The sequence below is a fragment of the Schistocerca gregaria genome, chromosome 4, assembly GCF_023897955.1.
Source record: "Schistocerca gregaria isolate iqSchGreg1 chromosome 4, iqSchGreg1.2, whole genome shotgun sequence".
NCBI classification, from domain to species: domain Eukaryota; kingdom Metazoa; phylum Arthropoda; class Insecta; order Orthoptera; family Acrididae; genus Schistocerca; species Schistocerca gregaria.
Genome location: NC_064923.1, coordinates 266,663,140 through 266,682,059, shown reverse-complemented (window position 1 = coordinate 266,682,059; position 18,920 = coordinate 266,663,140).

Genomic DNA, 18,920 nt, shown 5'->3' with positions numbered 1-18,920 from the left:
GAGGAAGATATATATTGCAGACAGTTATTTCCCGTGTCGTCCTTATTCTGACAGCCACAGCTTCAAGAGGGGTTTGAAGGGGCACAGTTGCATTACAGACTAGGTTTAGGACCTAAACGCAAACTCCACCTGACACTCGATTATAGTCGCTACGGTTCCTGTAATATTTCTTATAGACACGGAGGGTAGGGGTCCGCATTGTCCAGAACCATGTTTCCTGGAAAGCAATGCAGAAAGCAGGTGTAAAGCTTAACAGTTGCTGTAGCTCGGCCAGGTGGTGGAAAAAACCGCCGCAATTCCACTGGAGGATGACATCGTGAGACTGGGAAGGCATGGAACATTGAATGAGGCAGTTTACGCCTCAGGATCACCTGATGCCATCGACTTATTGCCTGAGCAGTCTATATCCATTGTGTGTGCGGTCCAGCGAAATCTAGGTCCTCAGCGGACGCCAGAATCTCCACCTCCTCCCCAAACGGAGAGCTTGTAGGTAGCGGTGGTGTGGGTGTCACTACAATTTCCTTGGTCTTAGGGGTCTTCTTTTTGGACTTTTCTCGCTGCCTCTTGGATTTCTCTGACTGGGAGGGCTTCACTGATTCAGTCTCTGGGACTGAGGAGGATCGTGAAGCCCTATGACCAGCTGCTTTTGGGCACCTCAGCCACTGGCAGGCATCATCTTTCCCACTAGCAGAAACCTGGGAAGGCGGTGACCCAAGGGATCCCTTCCTGGCGAGAGGAGCTGAAGAAGACTTACACTTCTCCATCTTGGGAAGAGGGGAGTGGTGTCCTCAATGGTTGGGGGGAGGGGCAGTACTCCTGAGGTAGGTGGTGTGGGAGCAACAAGGTGGAATTGCCCCCCACCATCAAGGGGGCCGGGGTAGACTTCTGGTTCTGAGAGTCGACTGGAATTCGCGGAACTGGTGGGGCTACAACTGTCCTCGTAGTGGTGGCATATAAGGAGGTCATAGCCACAGGATGTAGGCGCTCATATCTTCTCTTAGCCTCAGTATAGGTTAGTTGGTCCAGGGTCTTGTATTGCGTGAATTTCCTCTCTTTCCGTAAAATCCTGCAGTCTGGCGAGCAGCGTGAATGATGCTCGCCACAGTTGACACAGATGGGAGATGGGGTACATGGAGTATTGGGATGTGATGGACGCCCACAATCTCGACATGTGACGCTGTAAGTACAATGGGAAGACATATGGCCGAACATACAGCACTTAAAGCACCAGCTAGTCGTCACACGGCAAAAGAAGATCCGTGCGGAATATAATACCCTGGATCATATTTAAGCTCTTATGTTGCGTGGAGGCTACAGAAACATCCTCCAACTTGTCACAAGCGAATAAAGCCCGTGACTGGGCAGAGGATACTGTTTTTATCAAGACTGACCCAGATCGCATTTTGGACAAGCCCTCCACCTCACCAAATTCTCACTCAGGCTCCCACGCAATCGTGAATTATTTAGTTTCATAATCGGAAAAAAAGGCTTCGAGTGACATGTGTTGATCGAATCATTGTATCATATTTACAACCTCATTATGGAGATGTGGAAACTCTTCCAGGAGAAAATAATGTAGAACTCTTGGACTGTTTTACCGTACAAGAATTCGTCTTTTAAACGGGAATTGCACTGCAAGTCGATTAGTTCCATCTCTACTTTCACAGGGGAGCTTTGAACTGAAATGGCAAACGACCTCGAAAACATCTCAAAAACAGACGTAAGACTGGCAGTGACCTCAAAACGTTTATAAAAGTACTCCTGTAATTCTTCAAAACTCGTATTTTCTTGGGAAATGGACGGTTTTGTGGTCAGAAGTTATCCCTTACACAACGCGACTTTTTTTTTCAGTGCATCCACTAACGCAGAAATAAGTTGTTTCTTACCTTGCATTGTCTTACCGTACACAGTGTGCAGTCAAATCCACTTAAAATGCAAGGCCTGCAATCCATTCCACGTTTTCTAATGTTCATTCCTGCTTTCCTTTTTGCTTCAGAAAGACAACAATAGCATGTATTAAGCCGAAAAATCGTTCCAGGTGCGCCCATTATCTCAACAAACGTTCTTTGCAGTAGTATTGAAACGTCCCCTTAGAAAAATTTATACACGACTGTGCTTAAACTGACACACAATATTTTTAGCGCAACGCAATCTGACTTCCAAAAATCCCTACGAAAGAATGGCCCTGATTAACATTAACCTATACGTTTCACAAATCACTTACCTCACAAAAATCTTCGTTACTCGAACTACTGCAATACAGGAACGCCACTACTGCCAGCTAACTAAAAGATTTAAACTACGGAAGTCACTAACTACTGATAGGCACAGTTAGCAAATGAAAGATTTTAATAGAGAACAAACAATGTATTTACCTTAATAGTCATAATATATATAGCAGTTCATGACACCAATTCTTACAAATTTCAAAACTCTGTCATCTCTCTCCCCATGTCCACCACTGCTGGCGACTCACCTCCAACTGCGCAATGCTACGCGCTGTTAACATCCAGCTGCCCAACACTACAATGGCAGACAACAATGCAAACTAAACACACACTGCGCACAGCACAGCCAGTGATTTTTCATACCGAGCGCTAAGCGGCGTTACCAATAAGAAAACCTAAACAGCCTACTTACAGTATATAGCCTCTCCATACTCTTAGTTCGCTTTTGACAAAAACTGTTGCAGTTGATGGTGTAATAATGCGTGCGACTTCAGAAATTTTTCTATTCCTACCACCAGTTTCATCGCCTGCTCCATGTTAGCTAATTTAGCACAAAGTGCTTCTTGGTGTACAGAATAATGAATCCTGCACAAATCGTCTGTCAATCATTGTAATTTTTGGCTCATTCATTTTCAACTAACTTTTCTGCTTGGTGTTTAACTCTGTTCTACAACAAATTTGCAGCATCTATCGATTATACGATTGCGTAATAAATATTGAGAGTTTTCATCGTTCCTTTCTGTGATTTCTATTCATTTTAAGGGTTATGACGATAGATAGCTAGACTGCCTGTTTTTGTGTAGTTAACCACTGTACCTGTGAACTTGCTTTATAGCGCGAGCAAATAGCGAAGAGCAACAACCGACACCACGATTCCACCGAACTGAAGAAAGTCGTGCCGACCGTACAGCACCACACCAAATGCCAGAAGCAAGAGTGTCCCATGGCACTGCTAAATTAAATGTGGCGCTGTTACGAGTAGTTCTGAGAAGGTCCGAGCAAAGCCAAAACTTACCGAGATGTGCCGAGAAAAAGGCCGAATATCTGACTGCACGCGTGAAGCACACTCTGCACGCCTACAGTTTTGTACGCCATTGCCCAGACGGCCTTAGGGAAATAGAAGGCAGACCGGAAAGGAAGGCGCGTGTCCAGCCTGTTTGCTGCTGGATGGGTAAGTTCGAGATGTGGGTGCCATGGAGTTCCGATAGTGGACTTCACGACTCGTGACGTCAATGTGTTCTCTCCGGTCATGTATTGTAGCCGTGGGTTTTTCGATTGTCAAAGGAAGCTGCAACAGTGGGGGAGGCTCTGCCTACCATTTTCTAATAATAACAGCTGTTCACAATTTATTCAGGCTTAGAAGTGACTATCCTTATGTAAACCATAGGCAAGTTTACATGTTTTTTTGTTTTTCACTTTTTTATTTTTTTTATTTTCATCGTTGTTTCCTTTCTGCAGTATTACTACATCATGTGATTAAACATCTTATGTAATCTATAAATTTTAATTCCTCACTCATTTTTTTGCAAGAAACTTAGAGATTTTAAACACCATTTAAATCTACCGAGTCCTTATACTCGTATATTCTTATAAAGTCTTTTAACCTTTAGTCAAGATCTATGTATGTTTTTTTCCTCAGTTCTGAAGAGGGGAGGCAATGAAATATTTTTTTCTTTAATTTCAGATATAGAAATTTACTGTTTCCTCCTTCAGCTTATTTATGAAAAGTATACACTCAGATGTTTTTGATTTATTGATGAGTTCCGTTTCCTCCACCATCCTTCGACAATATATGTGCCCTGTGTTCATGATTAAAAAAATACCACATTTCAATTGGTATACTAGGATTTTCCATCCACCTATTTGTAACACTAGCATGTCGTGACACTAACTAATGTTACCCTCTGAAAGGATTTAGAATTTTGACGGCATGTGTATATAATGGATAAGGTATCGGATTGTAATTTTGAATATAGTGCAATTAACAGAAGAACTTAACAGGCTTTAACTTTGAGGTTTAATGAAAGTAGAAAAATTCATATACGAGTGAAAAAATGAACGATCGCCAGCCCAATTAGGCACATTAAGTTGGAAGTAAATGTTTAAGAAATTTGAATATTAGTTATTGAAGTTACTTTCATTAATGTTCCCCTTTGAATAGCGCACAGGATAAAAACGGACACAGGGCACTCTGAGCTGTGGATAGCAGCAGTTACCAATAATCCACAAACCATTAATCATAAAAAGCAAAAATGTACCAAATTCATACTGATAACAGCTACACTCAAGATCATTACTTGAATCAGTACTGAAATGTTATTGTAAGAAGTAAGAAGTAATTTTGAACAGGGGGGCTTCTGACCTAACTGACATGTAAAAAAAACACAAATAAAGATAAATAATATAATAATTACACTGTTCCTATCCCACTGCTTATATTTGTTTTCCTTAGCAACAATATTATTCCAATTATCTTTCTAATATGAGAAGAAAGTGGTGTTGACCAATAAACTGGTATGTACCCCTCGTCAAACTCTATGATTATTTCAGTTGCAAAAACTAATTTAAATAAAGTCACTTATTAACTTCATTTGGGATAGTTTATATTTTACTTTTCAAGGCAAATTATTGAACAATGAGCTCAATTAACTTCGAAAAAGATAATTCATAATAGTATTTAAGACTACATTATGTTCAAACAAGTTTAACTTACTTGCCATTTTCATCAACGGTGAAGCAGGTATTTTAGACAGTAACATTTACACAATCTGGCATGTATTTTTGCAAAATGATACTTTGCTCTAAACTGAGAGTACTTTAGCAAATTTCTATCTAACTTCACTTTTGTGGTTTTAAGTTCAACTTGTGCTAATCTTTGCACATTTGACCAACAAAAATAAATCACTAGTTCATTTGAAACAGGATACTCGGTTTTATAAACACTTAGGAGAGGACCCTGAATAGGTCCATGATTATGGTAGAAGTTATGGTTCCAACACAGATTTATAGCATTTGGATTATTATTAAAATCACTTACACAGCTTAACTGGTGCATGCTCTGATACATGTCTACGTGCACAAAGTTATTGGAGCAGTGGCTAAATTGTGGTGTTGAGCGACATGACTGTACTCACGGCTATTGTTGTATAAATGCTCTATAAAATTTCTTCTTGGCGACGGATTTTTAACGTGTTAGAGCCATTCCTTATTGCCGAGAGTACCAAGCAACGGCCAAATCCACATCCGAGGCAAAATTCTTAGCAAAGCGGCTTCCAATTGCCTCCCATTGCACCGTCAATGTATACCGTGCAACGGCTAGCCACTGACTGCGTACCGTTCACTCCAAGGAGCCGCCCAGTTCGACCGCCAAAACCACCTTTTACATCGAGCCATGACACTTCCGTTGCGGAGGGACTTCACTACATCTTTTACATTTTACAATACAAGTGCCCTAAGCATGAACCAGCTTCCAATATACAATGTTTTTCTTATAAATATACACATGTTACAAAATTTCATTATTTTAAACAATCATTTATCTTTTTCCGTATATACAATAAAAAATTTACATTTCCTGTCACAAATCAACGACCTTAACTAACAAAGAATAAACACTTCATAATTACAGATACAAAGTTACATAAAATAAACATACTTCTAATCGATATAATTGTTACAGATTGACCACATAGTCTGTGAATTCAGTGGACTTTACTCCTCTGGGCGTTTCCTCCATTACTAACACTCATGCTTCATCGACATTCTTTGTTGGAAGATAAGCCGCTGCCGCACACACGCAGCAAAGAAAATCTAACTTCTTTATCCCTGTTTTCCTCAATTAATACCAATTCTTGTATTTTCTTACACATTGTTGAAAGAAAAATATGACCAGAAAACGACGTTTCAGGTAACTGTTTTGATAGCTTTATTTGCAGCCTTTTCAAATTCTAGCACTGCAGTTTTTGATGTATTTTGGCTTTTGTCTGGGACCAAGGAAAATAACAGAGGAAATACTAGCGTCTCTTCTTCTGTGCTTTGGATGTCAACGTATATGGTATACAGTTATTTGACTTTTTTCGAGCAACTGTCATATGTCGCATTCATAAGAACACTCACATTTTCACAAAGGATTTTCTGCGCTTCTTCACAATCGACCACCAGAATTCTTTTGTTAGGAACAGACCCACCCTCAGTTTTCAAAAATCTGTTACTTTTAGTTAATTTCAAAATTTCTCTGCACATTTGAATCCCTGAAGTAGTGTCAAGGTTCTAGGTCATCCCAATACCTTCCATTCTCGCTTTACACAATGGAGTCTTGGAGTTCTAATAGCTTTGCATATCTGCAACGACTTCTAAACCCTAACACTTCAAATCTTGAAATTTCTCTTTAAAAATTTCAAAAATATGCACTGTCTTTCCTTCTTGGACTCTTTTCCTGTAGTTATGCATTAGTCTCTTACTCTACACATCTGGTTCGTCAGGTGGGCAAGAAAGTTGGTATTCAGCAATGATTAAGCCATTTGCAGTTTTTAAACGCGCTCGGCATTTGTACCTCTCGGAACTTACGCTCAACGAATCGTATACTCATAATATTTCCCGTGCAGGCGGAAGCGATGACCTTCTTGAGAAGACACAGCTTCCCTATAGTTGTTGTAATTATTTCCATTACTCACTGTGTGAGAACTCAAATAGCTTGGGCCTACGAAACTATACTGCGTCACTCAACGGACGCAACACTTCCGCTGATGGTGAACGACTGGTCGCAAAATCAAGTTGGAAAAACAATGGTCTGGAAGCCCGCTTAGCCGAGATACGGAGGAAGCTCTGCGAAAGCGACTGAGTGCACACAGAGTGCATCCAGTTGCTAACAGCGTCTCATGTGGGCTCTGTTTCACTGAGGAAGATTCGTTAAATCGTAGCTCCAACGTCAGAACGACGGATATCGAAGTAGCGACGGCGAGATGGAAAACCAATTAAAATTCCTCAACAGAAGAATACCATGAGATCTGACTGGAAACCAATACGATTCTACAGAGAGTTTGTGAAGGAGTTTGCTGCTCTTCTATGAGGGTACGGAAGGTCGCTGGAGAAGCGAAGCAAAATGTTACTAGTGGCTAGAAAAATGCGGAGGTCATTCCCGTTTGAAGAAGAGTCGTCAAACAGATGCAGGAAACTTAAGGTCTGTGTATCAGACGTCGGTCAATAATATAATTTTGGGACGCATTATATGCACGCGTGTTATGACATTTCTGGAGCCCGAAAATCTCCACTTTAAAAATCAACATGGGTTGTGAAAACAGCGACTGTGTGGAACGCAGTTCGCTCTGTTAGTCCATGACACCCAGAAGACGGTAATTTCTGGCGACCAGGTTGATGCCGTACTCCTTGACTTTCGGAAGGAGTTCGATACAGTTCAGCATGGCCATCTAAAAAATAAAACAAAAGTGTACGAAATACAGACCTGCTGTGTATTTGGATTGAAGAGTTTCTAGCAAACGGAACACAGCTTGTCATTCTCAACGGAGATAAATCTTATGACGTGAAAGTATCTCCGAGCGTACCTCAAGGAAGTGTTATAGGGTCATCAAACGTCGGAAGTTCCATGAGTCTTTCGCGTATTTGATGTTATAAACAGAGAAGTGGCAACGCCATAAAGCTGCACCGAAATGCGTGAAGGCCTGCAGAGGTCTGACGCTTGGCACAGGGATTGCCGGTTGATCTCAACATAAAGAAAGCCTTTTTCATTTATTAATAGCAAATGTTTATTGACGAATTCTGATCAATCGTATGAACTGCTACACTTAAACAGATTTTTCCAGAAAGATTGCTGTCCTCGCTTTCACCCGAGGGACATGATTAAAATTGTCATTGCTCCAGAATCAATAATGAATGCTCTGTAGCCATCGGATGCTATTCAAACTGATTCCGTGTTATGTCAACTGGACTTGAAAATGTACGTTGCTAACAACCCATTGCACCACCTCAAATTACTTCCTTTAAGACTTCCGCAGAGCTCTTCACAAGGGCAGATGTAGAGTAATGATTCAAAGGCACGTAATCCAAGAATACCACCGAAAAGAAAGTACTTCAAGAGAGTGCGCGATCAAATGTAGTGTATTTGCTTCAATTCAATATATTACAAACTGGTCTCATCCAATCTGTGGTGCCAAATTATAAATATGTCTTCAGGAACTGTCCATCACGTTACAGTTTTCCTCCAAACACAAATATTTTCATGAGTTGCAGAATACATAAAAAGAGAAATAAAATATTATTTCGAAAAAAAGTTTAGAGCTTCCGACAGCTGTCTGTACCATAATCTGGAGTAAACCTACTGACTGCCAGGGTTGGCGCAGTGTACCATTTACAAGGCGAGGCAGTCATGGGAGTCTGTAGTTTTGATCGTGATAATGGTAGCAAAAACAGCTATCAAAAGTGCCATAACTTTATTCAAAGTTCGCTCAAAACCAGTGATATTTTTGTTCAGCTATATCTTCGTGAAAGACTCCGCAGAGATGCAGAAAGTTAAAAAAATCTACAAATATTTATTATGAAGTTACTCCCACTTCTTTGAACTTCTACAGTGACTGAAATCAGCGGATGTTACACCACAAGTACTAACAGTGGTCTTCCATCATGCCTGTGTTCCTTGTACTGTGCCTGCTTGGATGTCTTCGTTATGTGGTGTTTGTATCCTGGCAAAAGCGCTCTGACACTTAGTCCATTGCCTGACTTTCTCAGCACATTTGGAGCACACTTTATGCCGCGTCTAACACTTGTTACTGCCTTCCTTTTTCCGTTTCTGTCAATAATTGAATTGACTTATGTGTGACACTGAATTATTTTTAACTGAATTTCGCTATGAATCTTCACGCATTGATAAATTTGCACACTTTCATGGTAGGTCAGCAACAGTAATCTACTATGACTGATGTGAAAGTAGACACAACCCGTTTCGCGGCTGAGTGCGCATAATATTTTGCTAATTTGTAATGATCTGGGGTACTTTGTCTTACTAGAACTGTTGTGTTAGATCGATGAGCTGAAATTCATTTATATTAGTTTACACTAATTAGTGTTTCTTCTTTCATTTATATCTTATATTTACGTGTTGTGTTTAACACACTAATCAGCATTAATATAGTCTTACACACGAATGAAAACAGCCTGACAAATTTCGGATAGTTTGTCAATTTCACGCCTGTGCATAGTATGTTGGTAGCACTTCGTCGCCCTGCCTTTTATGCTGTGTAGCAGACTTTAAAGCTGTGCGTATCAGCATAACGAAAAGGCGAGGGGTCTGGCTCGTTTTGTCCACGACTGTACAGCGCCTGCCTGGAAACCGTGAGATAGCGGTATCGAATCACTTTCGGACCATGGAAACCTTCAGTGTGCCTTTAATCCAGCCTTCACCTCTGAATGATTTGAAGAGTCTCAGGAACGATACATAGTTCGGATGCCACGTTCTACTGTAGGTACCCTTTCACTGTTGGATAAGTGGGATGAATTAAAAACATACACGTCGCCGAAGTGGCATCCGCTTGAAAGACATGCACCAGGCCATTGAGCCACACGAAATTATTCTGGGAAATATTACATGGATCCTAGGAAAATCTCATTGTAACGCGTATTGATTGATAAACGACGCTGATATATTACTTTTAGTTCAACTGATAATAAAGCAACGGCCTTGCCGCAGTGGATACACCGGTTACCATGAGATCACCGAAGTTAAGCGCTGTTGGGCGTGGCCGGCACTTGGATGGGTGACCATCCAACCGCCATGTGCTGTTGCCAATTTTCGGGGTGCACTCAGCCTCGTGATGCCAGTAGAGGAGCTACTCGACCGAATAGCAGCGGCTTCGGTCAAGAATACCATCATAACGACCGGGAGAGCGCTGTGCTGGCCCCACGCCCCTCCTATCCGCATCCTACTGATGATGACACGGCGGTCGGATGGTTCCGGTAGGCCACTCGTGGCCTGAAGACGGAGTGCTTCAACTGATAATAGCTGCAACACCATCAAATGTAATCACAAAATATTATTCCTGACAGAGGCGCTTGATACATACAGCACACATACAGGGTGTTTCAAAAATGACCGGTATATTTGAAACGGCAATAAAAACTAAACGAGCAGCGATAGAAATACACCGTTTGTTGCAATATGCTTGGGACAACAGTACATTTTCAGGCGGACAAACTTTCTAAATTACAATAGTTACAATTTTCAACAACAGATGGCGCTGCAAGTGATGTGAAAGATATAGAAGACAACGCAGTCTGTGGGTGCGCCATTCTGTACGTCGTCTTTCTGCTGTAAGCGTGTGCTGTTCACAACGTGCAAGTGTGCTGTGGACAACATGGTTTATTCCTTAGAACAGAGAATTTTTCTGGTGTTGGAATTCCACCGCCTAGAACACAGTGTTGTTGCAACAAGACGAAGTTTTCAACGGAGGTTTAACGTAACCAAAGGACCGAAAAGCGATACAATAAAGGATCTGTTTGAAAAATTTCAACGGACTGGGAACGTGACTGATGAACGTGCTGGAAAGGTAGGGCGACCGCGTACGGCAACCACAGAGGGCAACGCGCAGCTAGTGCAGCAGGTGATCCAACAGCGGCCTTGGGTTTCCGTTCGCCGTGTTGCAGCTGCGGTCCAAATGACGCCAACGTCCACGTATCGTCTCATGTGCCAGAGTTTACACCTCTATCCATACAAAATTCAAACGCGGCAACCCCTCAGCGCCGCTACCATTGCTGCACGAGAGACATTCACTAACGATATAGTGCACAGGATTGATGACGGCGATATGCATGTGGGCAGCATTTGGTTTACTGACGAAGCTTATTTTTACCTGGACGGCTTCGTCAATAAACAGAACTGGCGCATATGGGGAACCGAAAAGCCCCATGTTGCAGTCCCATCGTCCCTGCATCCTCAAAAAGTACTGGTCTGGGTCGCCATTTCTTCCAAAGGAATCATTGGCCCATTTTTCAGATCCGAAACGATTACTGCATCACGCTATCTGGACATTCTTCGTGAATTTGTGGCTGTACAAACTGCCTTAGACGACACTGCGAACACCTCGTGGTTTATGCAAGATGGTGCCCGGCCACATCGCACGGCCGACGTCTTTAATTTCCTGAATGAATATTTCGATGATCGTGTGATTGCTTTGGGCTATCCGAAACATACAGGAGGCGGCGTGGATTGGCCTCCCTATTCGCCAGACATGAACCCCTGTGACTTCTTACTGTGGGGACACTTGAAAGACCAGGTGTACCGCCAGAATCCAGAAACAATTGAACAGCTGAAGCAATACATCTCATCTGCATGTGAAGCCATTCCGCCAGACACGTTGTCAAAGGTTTCGGGTAATTTCATTCAGAGACTACGCCATATTATTACTACGCATGGTGGATATGTGGAAAATATCGTACTATAGAGTTTCCCAGACCGCAGAGCCATCTGTTGTTGACAATTGTAACTACTGTAATTTCGAAAGTTTGTCTGCCTGAAAATGTACTGTTGTCCCAAGCATATTGCAACAAACGGTGTATTTCTATCGCTGCTCGTTTAGTTTGTATTGCCGTTTCAAATATACCGGTCATTTTTTAAACACCCTGTATAAGATACTATGGGCCTCGCACTGTCAGGGGGCACGCACCCCATAATGGCCTAGTCCTTTTGGTGAAAATGCGAAACTGAAAATAATAATATAGTTCAGGAAAAAATTGTGAATCGTCGTGCAGTATTTAAAAACACTAGGGATAGTAGATTGACATAAAACTGTGTATTTCCGTACATTTGAGGAATATATTCAATGATTTACTGATTTATTCAAAAATGATTCAAATGGCTCTAAGCACTATGGGACTTAACTTCTGAGGTCATCAGTCCCCTAGAACTTAGAACTACTTAAACCTAACTAACATAAGGACATCATACACATCCATACCCGAGGCAGGATTCGATCCTTCGACCACAGCGGTTGCGCGTTTCCAGACTGTAGCGCCTAGAACCGCTCCGCCACCCGGGCGGCCACTGATTTATTAAATCACGTTTTATGTATTACAGATTGACACAATAATTTTATTTAAATGTTCTGTTCCGCTGTCGACTGTTGTTCATTATTAGGAACTAGTGTCACAATATTGTCAACTGGAAGTGCTTTGCATCTCCATTTATTATAAAAATGTGTGTATGCATGTGTGTGTGCTCAACCTCTCCTCCTAAACCACTGGATCGATTTCAGTCAAACGTGGTATTCTTGTCAATTTCTGTGTACAAAGAAGCGCTGTGGAGATAAGACGAGATCTCTTCCATAAAGGTGGGGGTGAAAAAATAGTTCTTCCTTACTGTGAATTACGCAGAGAACCGCCTGTCCGACTGGGTTTCCTGTAGGAATGGCTTGTTGTGCGGGTAGTATCGGAATGCATTGCAGGCGGTATGCGCCCGGACGGCCAAGAATGTGTAGCAACAAGGGGAGAGGGGGCAGGAGGGGCGGAAGGAGAGCTGGAACGATGAAACGAGCAAAGGGAGGGAAGAGGAGATTTCAGATAGATAGGGCTGGAGGACATGGATAGATAGAAGGAGGAGGAGATGGCCAGAGAGAGGAAGGAGTAGATGGACTAATAGAAGATTGTAATAAAGAAATACGCGGACAACACCGTGTTGCTCAGCTAGTTATTAACAAAAGTCGCCTAGAAATCGTTTGTTGATACACGCTTGCTCCAAAGGCCGCTAATAAATGGAAAAGTCTCAAATGTGGGCAAACGACTTGGCTTACATTTAGCAGTTCGCTTGTGTGCAACTTACAACGAAAGACTAAGATATTTTGGCTCAGTACGCTCGCGTTTTTTAGAACAGCACCACTAAAGTAAATGCCGTATAATTAGCTAAAAACTGATTGGATCGATAGATAATTAAAAACTGGGCATTTTTCAGTATCATGTATAGGATATGCAAATCCATATTTTCCTATAAATGCAGGAAAGGAATTTTTACATCTCTAATGCAAAGGCAAACGCTGTCGAATGTTATCACCGCTGGCGTGGCAATCAAGGTATCTGGCTGTGGAGCGGAGAACATGTGATCAACTCCTAAAATAATGCATTCTGGGTTTTGGTTTTGTTTTTCATTTGTATTTTTTCTCATATTGAACTTGGTAGGAATAGGAGGGTTAGTAAGGCAAGTAAATCAATTAGAAAACAAATTTCTCAAACGACTTAGATTAGTAAGGAACTAAAATTTTGAGTCTCATTGTATGAAAACAAATCCGAGTAGACTGTTGAGAATTCAACGATAGGAACGACAAAGAGCCGACCGTGCGACGTTTGTTTGCAGCGTCAGGGGAGTGATGCGCCTCAAAGTTAATTTCCGAAAAAGAATAATTTTTGAATGTAAAGCAAGCCTGTTTCACACAGAATCTTCGAAAGCAACGATATAGTCGCACTGCGTTCATTAGATGTTCTTGGGTCGTCAAGTATTTTTGCTTCAAATGTTTATATGATAAGTGCGATTAACCCAGTTATTCGAATGAAAGTGAGGATACGTAACAGAGTGATTGTAAGAGGCACTGCAAAATGTTTAGGATTAAAATTTTAATTCTTTTCTAATCCGAGTCGTTTGAGAAACTTATTTGTCTACCTTGTTATTATTTCTTAGTGATTTACCTACCTCACTAACCCTTGTACTCCTGGCAGTTTCAATACGGAAAAAGATACAGTTGAAAAAACTGCAGAATGTATTATTCGGGGAGGGGAAAATAGGTTTTTTGTTACACAGCCACACGTCTTGGTTGCTATCCCAACGGCAATTTCGTTGAACAACGTTTGCCTAGTGGGCAGATAAGCGACAGTTGTCAAAAATAGTTTCCTCGATTTCTAGGAAAATTCCGTTTGCAGACCAAATATACGAGGGTGAGTCAAATGAAAACCTTAAATTTGTAATAACAAATCGGAATTTTACACAGTTATCCTTTAAGTTGGTAAGCGTGCTACAAACAGCATGAAGAATGGTCTGTAGGTGGCAGCATAGTGCAAATGCACACATAACGTCGCATTATCAGTATAAAGATGGCCGCTCCACTTGCGACTTACGTCAGGGAAGAACAGTGTTCTGTTATTCGGTTTATGCGTAGTGCAGGTGTGAACCCTATTGAAATTCATGATCGAATGAAGGTTCAGTACGGTGATGCGTGTTTGGCATAGCAGCAAGTCTACGAATGGAGTAGGAAGTTCGCAAATGGTGTGAGTTCAGTAGAAGATGCTCCTCGTCCAGGTTAGGCACAACGAGTTGGGACTCTACAGAACATTGCAGGAGTTGAAGCCATAGTGAAGGAAAACCGCCAAGTAACACTGAATGACATTTCAGCATGTTTACAGATTAGTCATGGGTCAGCACACCACATTGTGCATGATGTGCTCCAGTTTCACTAAGTGTCTGTAAGATGGGTGCCACGGCAGCTGACTCCTGAAATGAGAGAACGACGTGTTGTTGCTTGTGAAGAACTTCTTCGGCGCTTTTAACGAGAAGGTGATGGCTTCCTTGCAAGAATCGTTACTGGGGACGAAATCAGGGCTCACTTCGACCAACCAGAAATGAAGAGGGCGAGCAAGGAATGGCGCCATTCCTCATCACCAAAACCAAAGAAGTTTCGAACAGAACCATCAGCAGGGAAGGTTATGCTGACTCTCTTTTGGGACGAAAAGGCATCATTTTGGAGCATTACATGCCTTGAGGGACCACTGTCATCAGTGCATCATACACAGATCTCCTAAAAAAATCATCTGCGGCCTGTAATGAAATCAAAATGACTTGGATTGCTGTCAGCAGGTGTCCTTTTGCAACATGACAATGCAAAGCCCCACACTGGCCATACAATAGTTGCAACAATCACAGACCTGCGTTTTGAGTGTCGTTGATGAAAAATACTCAATTTTAAATTAGTTATCGATCCCGTCAGTGTTTAGTCTACTAACTTCATGAATTTTAGGGTTGGTTTTCTCAAAAACGGGAGGAGGGGGGGGGGGGTGGAGGGAGCCAAAATATCTTAGAGTCTTTCATTTTAAGTTGTACAAAAATGGCTCTGAGCACTATGGGACTTAACTTCTAAGGTCATCAGTCACCTAGAACATAGAACTACTTAAACCTAACAAACCTAAGGACATCACACACAACCATGCCCGAGACAGGATTCGAACCTGCGACTGCAGCGGTCGCGCAGTTCCAGACTGTAGCGCCTAGAACCGCTCGGTCACCCCGGCCGGCTTAAGTTGTACACAAGCGACCTCCCAAATATGAGCCACATCGATTGGCCGTGTATGAGCCCTTCTGGTTGTCAAAGAAACGGGATAGTCCTAAAGTGTGATAAATATTCGTTTGAAGTAACATTAGTGATAATATCACACACTTAATGCTAATTACACTATTCAGTCACATTAATTTTATACCTGTCAAAAGCCAGAAGACTCGCCTTTTGCAACACAGAGCGCTGCATGACGTGCAGGAAGGATCAGTGAGCTGGAAGGTCCCAAGAGCGTTGTGGAACCACGTCGACCGCAGTGCCGAGACCAGCAGCGCTGGCTTTCTCGGCCGAGGATTCACGGCGCGAAAACGTCGATCGAGGTGGTCCCACAGACTCTTGATGGGTTTTAAATCTGGGGAATTTGGTGGCCATGAGAGAACGGCAAACACATCCTTGTGTTCTTCGAACCACGGACGTGCACTGCGAGCCGTTGCTTTGTCCTTTTGGTTGATGGCATCGAGCCACAGTGCGTGTAGGGCTGGACATGGTCCCCAAGGATAGATTCATGCTTGTGCTGATCCATTGTGCCTTTCATAATGACGAGATCACACAGGGAATGCCATAAAAACATACCCCAGACCATAACTGATGTGTCAGCACAGCATGAAGTTCAACTTTTACACAACGACACAAGCTCAGCACAATGGGCTGTGGGGTGGTACGACTGGACCAAGTGACACATCAGGCAATCACCATCGACAGTTGCACTGAACATTTATTTAGCACATATAAACAAGACAAATAACAATTAAAACCATCTTCAAATTTTTTTAAATCACCTTTTAGGTGAGAGTAAGTTACTTCAGAATTTAAACATCCATAAATCACGGCACTTATGGCCTATTACACATTTAGTGAAATTAGTTAAAAACGATTTACTCAAAAACTATGATCAAACTCAAGAACAATTTACTAAAATTTACCGAGGAAATGTAGTCTTTCGTTACTGCAGTGATTGGTATCACCAAAGTAATTCAGAGTACATGCAACAACAAATCAGATACCATGGCACAGAACCACGTTACTTAAATTGCCGGCGCCCTACCTTGTACGATATAAAATATAAAATTTCATGTGACCAAGCAACGTCGTGGGATTCAACAAACTAGCCCAGAAGCGGACGCCCACCCACTCAGCTGTTTCCAATACAGGCTCGTCGTGAACCCCGAAACGGGAGCAGCAACGGTCACGAATAGGCACGAAAAAACCCCCAACTACTGGGTATCTACAACAGACTGACATCTGCCTTAAGGAACTAGAAACACAGCACATCATCTGTAGAATTAATCAACCTATTAATGAACAGCAGCTAAATAGTACAAATCTATTACGTGCGTAGGGCGAATTATACATTAAGCCGCGAGCGCACTAGATACACGGCCAGCTTACCTCTGTCGTGTGATACAAATACAATAACCAGGCGGCACTTAGACAAGGACGAGACAAACTGTTTTCAATGGCGGTTAACACCGATAGTAACAATCTACAAACAAAAAGTATCAGCACTCCTGGCCCTGGTAAATGTTAATCATCACATCACACACAGCTCTCACTAGAACGTTGCGTACTAAGCAAGTTCAAATTAACACATTCGAGGACAGACTCAGCAGGAGTAGCAACGGACGGCCAAGAAAATGAAGTCAACAGCACTGAACCCAATAGTCGTTTCCGGCCACAGTTTACAGGACAAGCAAGGCGATATTTGCTACGGCGCCGTCACCCAGGTAAACAGCCCCTTTTAGATGTGCTCTTCCTGCTGCCTCGCACAGCGCCTGTACTGTTCGCCAGACGTTACTGCTAGGCGTCCCAAAGCAAAATCCTCGCTACATGCTAGAGCAGGCTCGTCCACACTGTCCCGCCCGAACGCCATCCGACAGATATATTTGGTTCAAATGGCTCTGAGCACTATGGGACTTAACATCTGAGGTCATCAGTCCCCTAGAACTTAGAACTACTTAAACCTAACTAACCTCAGGAGATCACACACATCCATGCCCGGGGCACGATTCGAACCTGCGACCGGAGCGGTCGCTCGGCTCCAGACTGAAGCGCCTAGAACTTCTCGGCCACAGCGGCCGGCTGATAGATATATTTGTTCGCCCGTTTTCCCTTCGGGCAGAGGGCGTCTCACAAGTGCTTCAACTAGAGCTGATTGACCGACAGTGCCATATCCGCCTGACGGACCGCCCATGTGAATGCTCCCCAGAGCATAATGGAGTCGCCGCCAGCTTGTCTCTGTCCCGCAATACAGCTGTCAAGGAGCTGTTCCCTGAAAGAAGATGGTTTTGTTCCGCACCCCCCCCCCCCCCCCGCTCCCCCCCCCCCTAGGTCACTGGAAGAAGTTGGCACCACACCTATACACACAAGTAACCTAATTCCATTAAATTCCAGGGAGGAGGATGGGGGGGGGGGGGGGGACGAAGAAGGTCTCATTACTTCCGTGCCATGACACGTCACAGTTATTATTCGTGCCAAAGATGAGTTTACTGGCTATTAGATAGGTGGTCATAATGTTCTGGTTGCTCAGTGTATAGCAGACCATGTGCACCATCAGATCTAATACACAAAAACAAGGAAAGGAACGAGTGGGTTACACCGATTCCGAGAATGCCTAGGGAGGAAATATCCCTTGAAATGTAGGACAGGTATTAATATTTTTAATACGAAGTGCCAAGGTGCGAAAGATCCCTATGACAGGCAGCTGCGCCAAGTAAATCAATTCTCTGTTGGGGGAAGCGTACTGCAAAATATCCACTACAAACCATCATTGTTACAAAAGAAAAATAGAAATGGAAATTACTGTATACCGGTCCTTTTCCATTGTGAGAATACCACAAAATGGAAGCTATTTACTCGCATACCCACAGAGCGGAGAGAGAAAACTTAGCACGCACATCGCGACCTTAAGACTTCCAGTAAAAGGTAAAGAAACTTGACAGTGGAGACAATGTTTGTGTAGGTAACAATAAGAGCAAAACATAGGAAGAAGAAAGTCAGGCACACAAGATTAAAGAACAGAATCACAACAACACTTTTCTATCTTTTACACACTACTTAAGCAAAACAAAAAATTAGTAAACTTATGTGGCAAATGACGCTGGATTATAAAAAGGAAACAGGTCTAGGATAGATTTGTGACTCGCACACAAGAAGTATCAGTCAAGACAATATATTGATCACTGTAGATTAGGTTAAGTAATGGAGAATTCCGGATCCTAGGGGCACGGACCCTGCAAGGTGTTTCATTACAGGTTGATCAAGTTCAGTGGACAAACGATGAGGAAAATAATTTACCTCCTTAAAGGAGTGGAATAGAGGAACAGGTACAAGTAGGTTTTCCTTGTCTTTGGATAAATATAAGTAAACCTTGCGCTTTCAA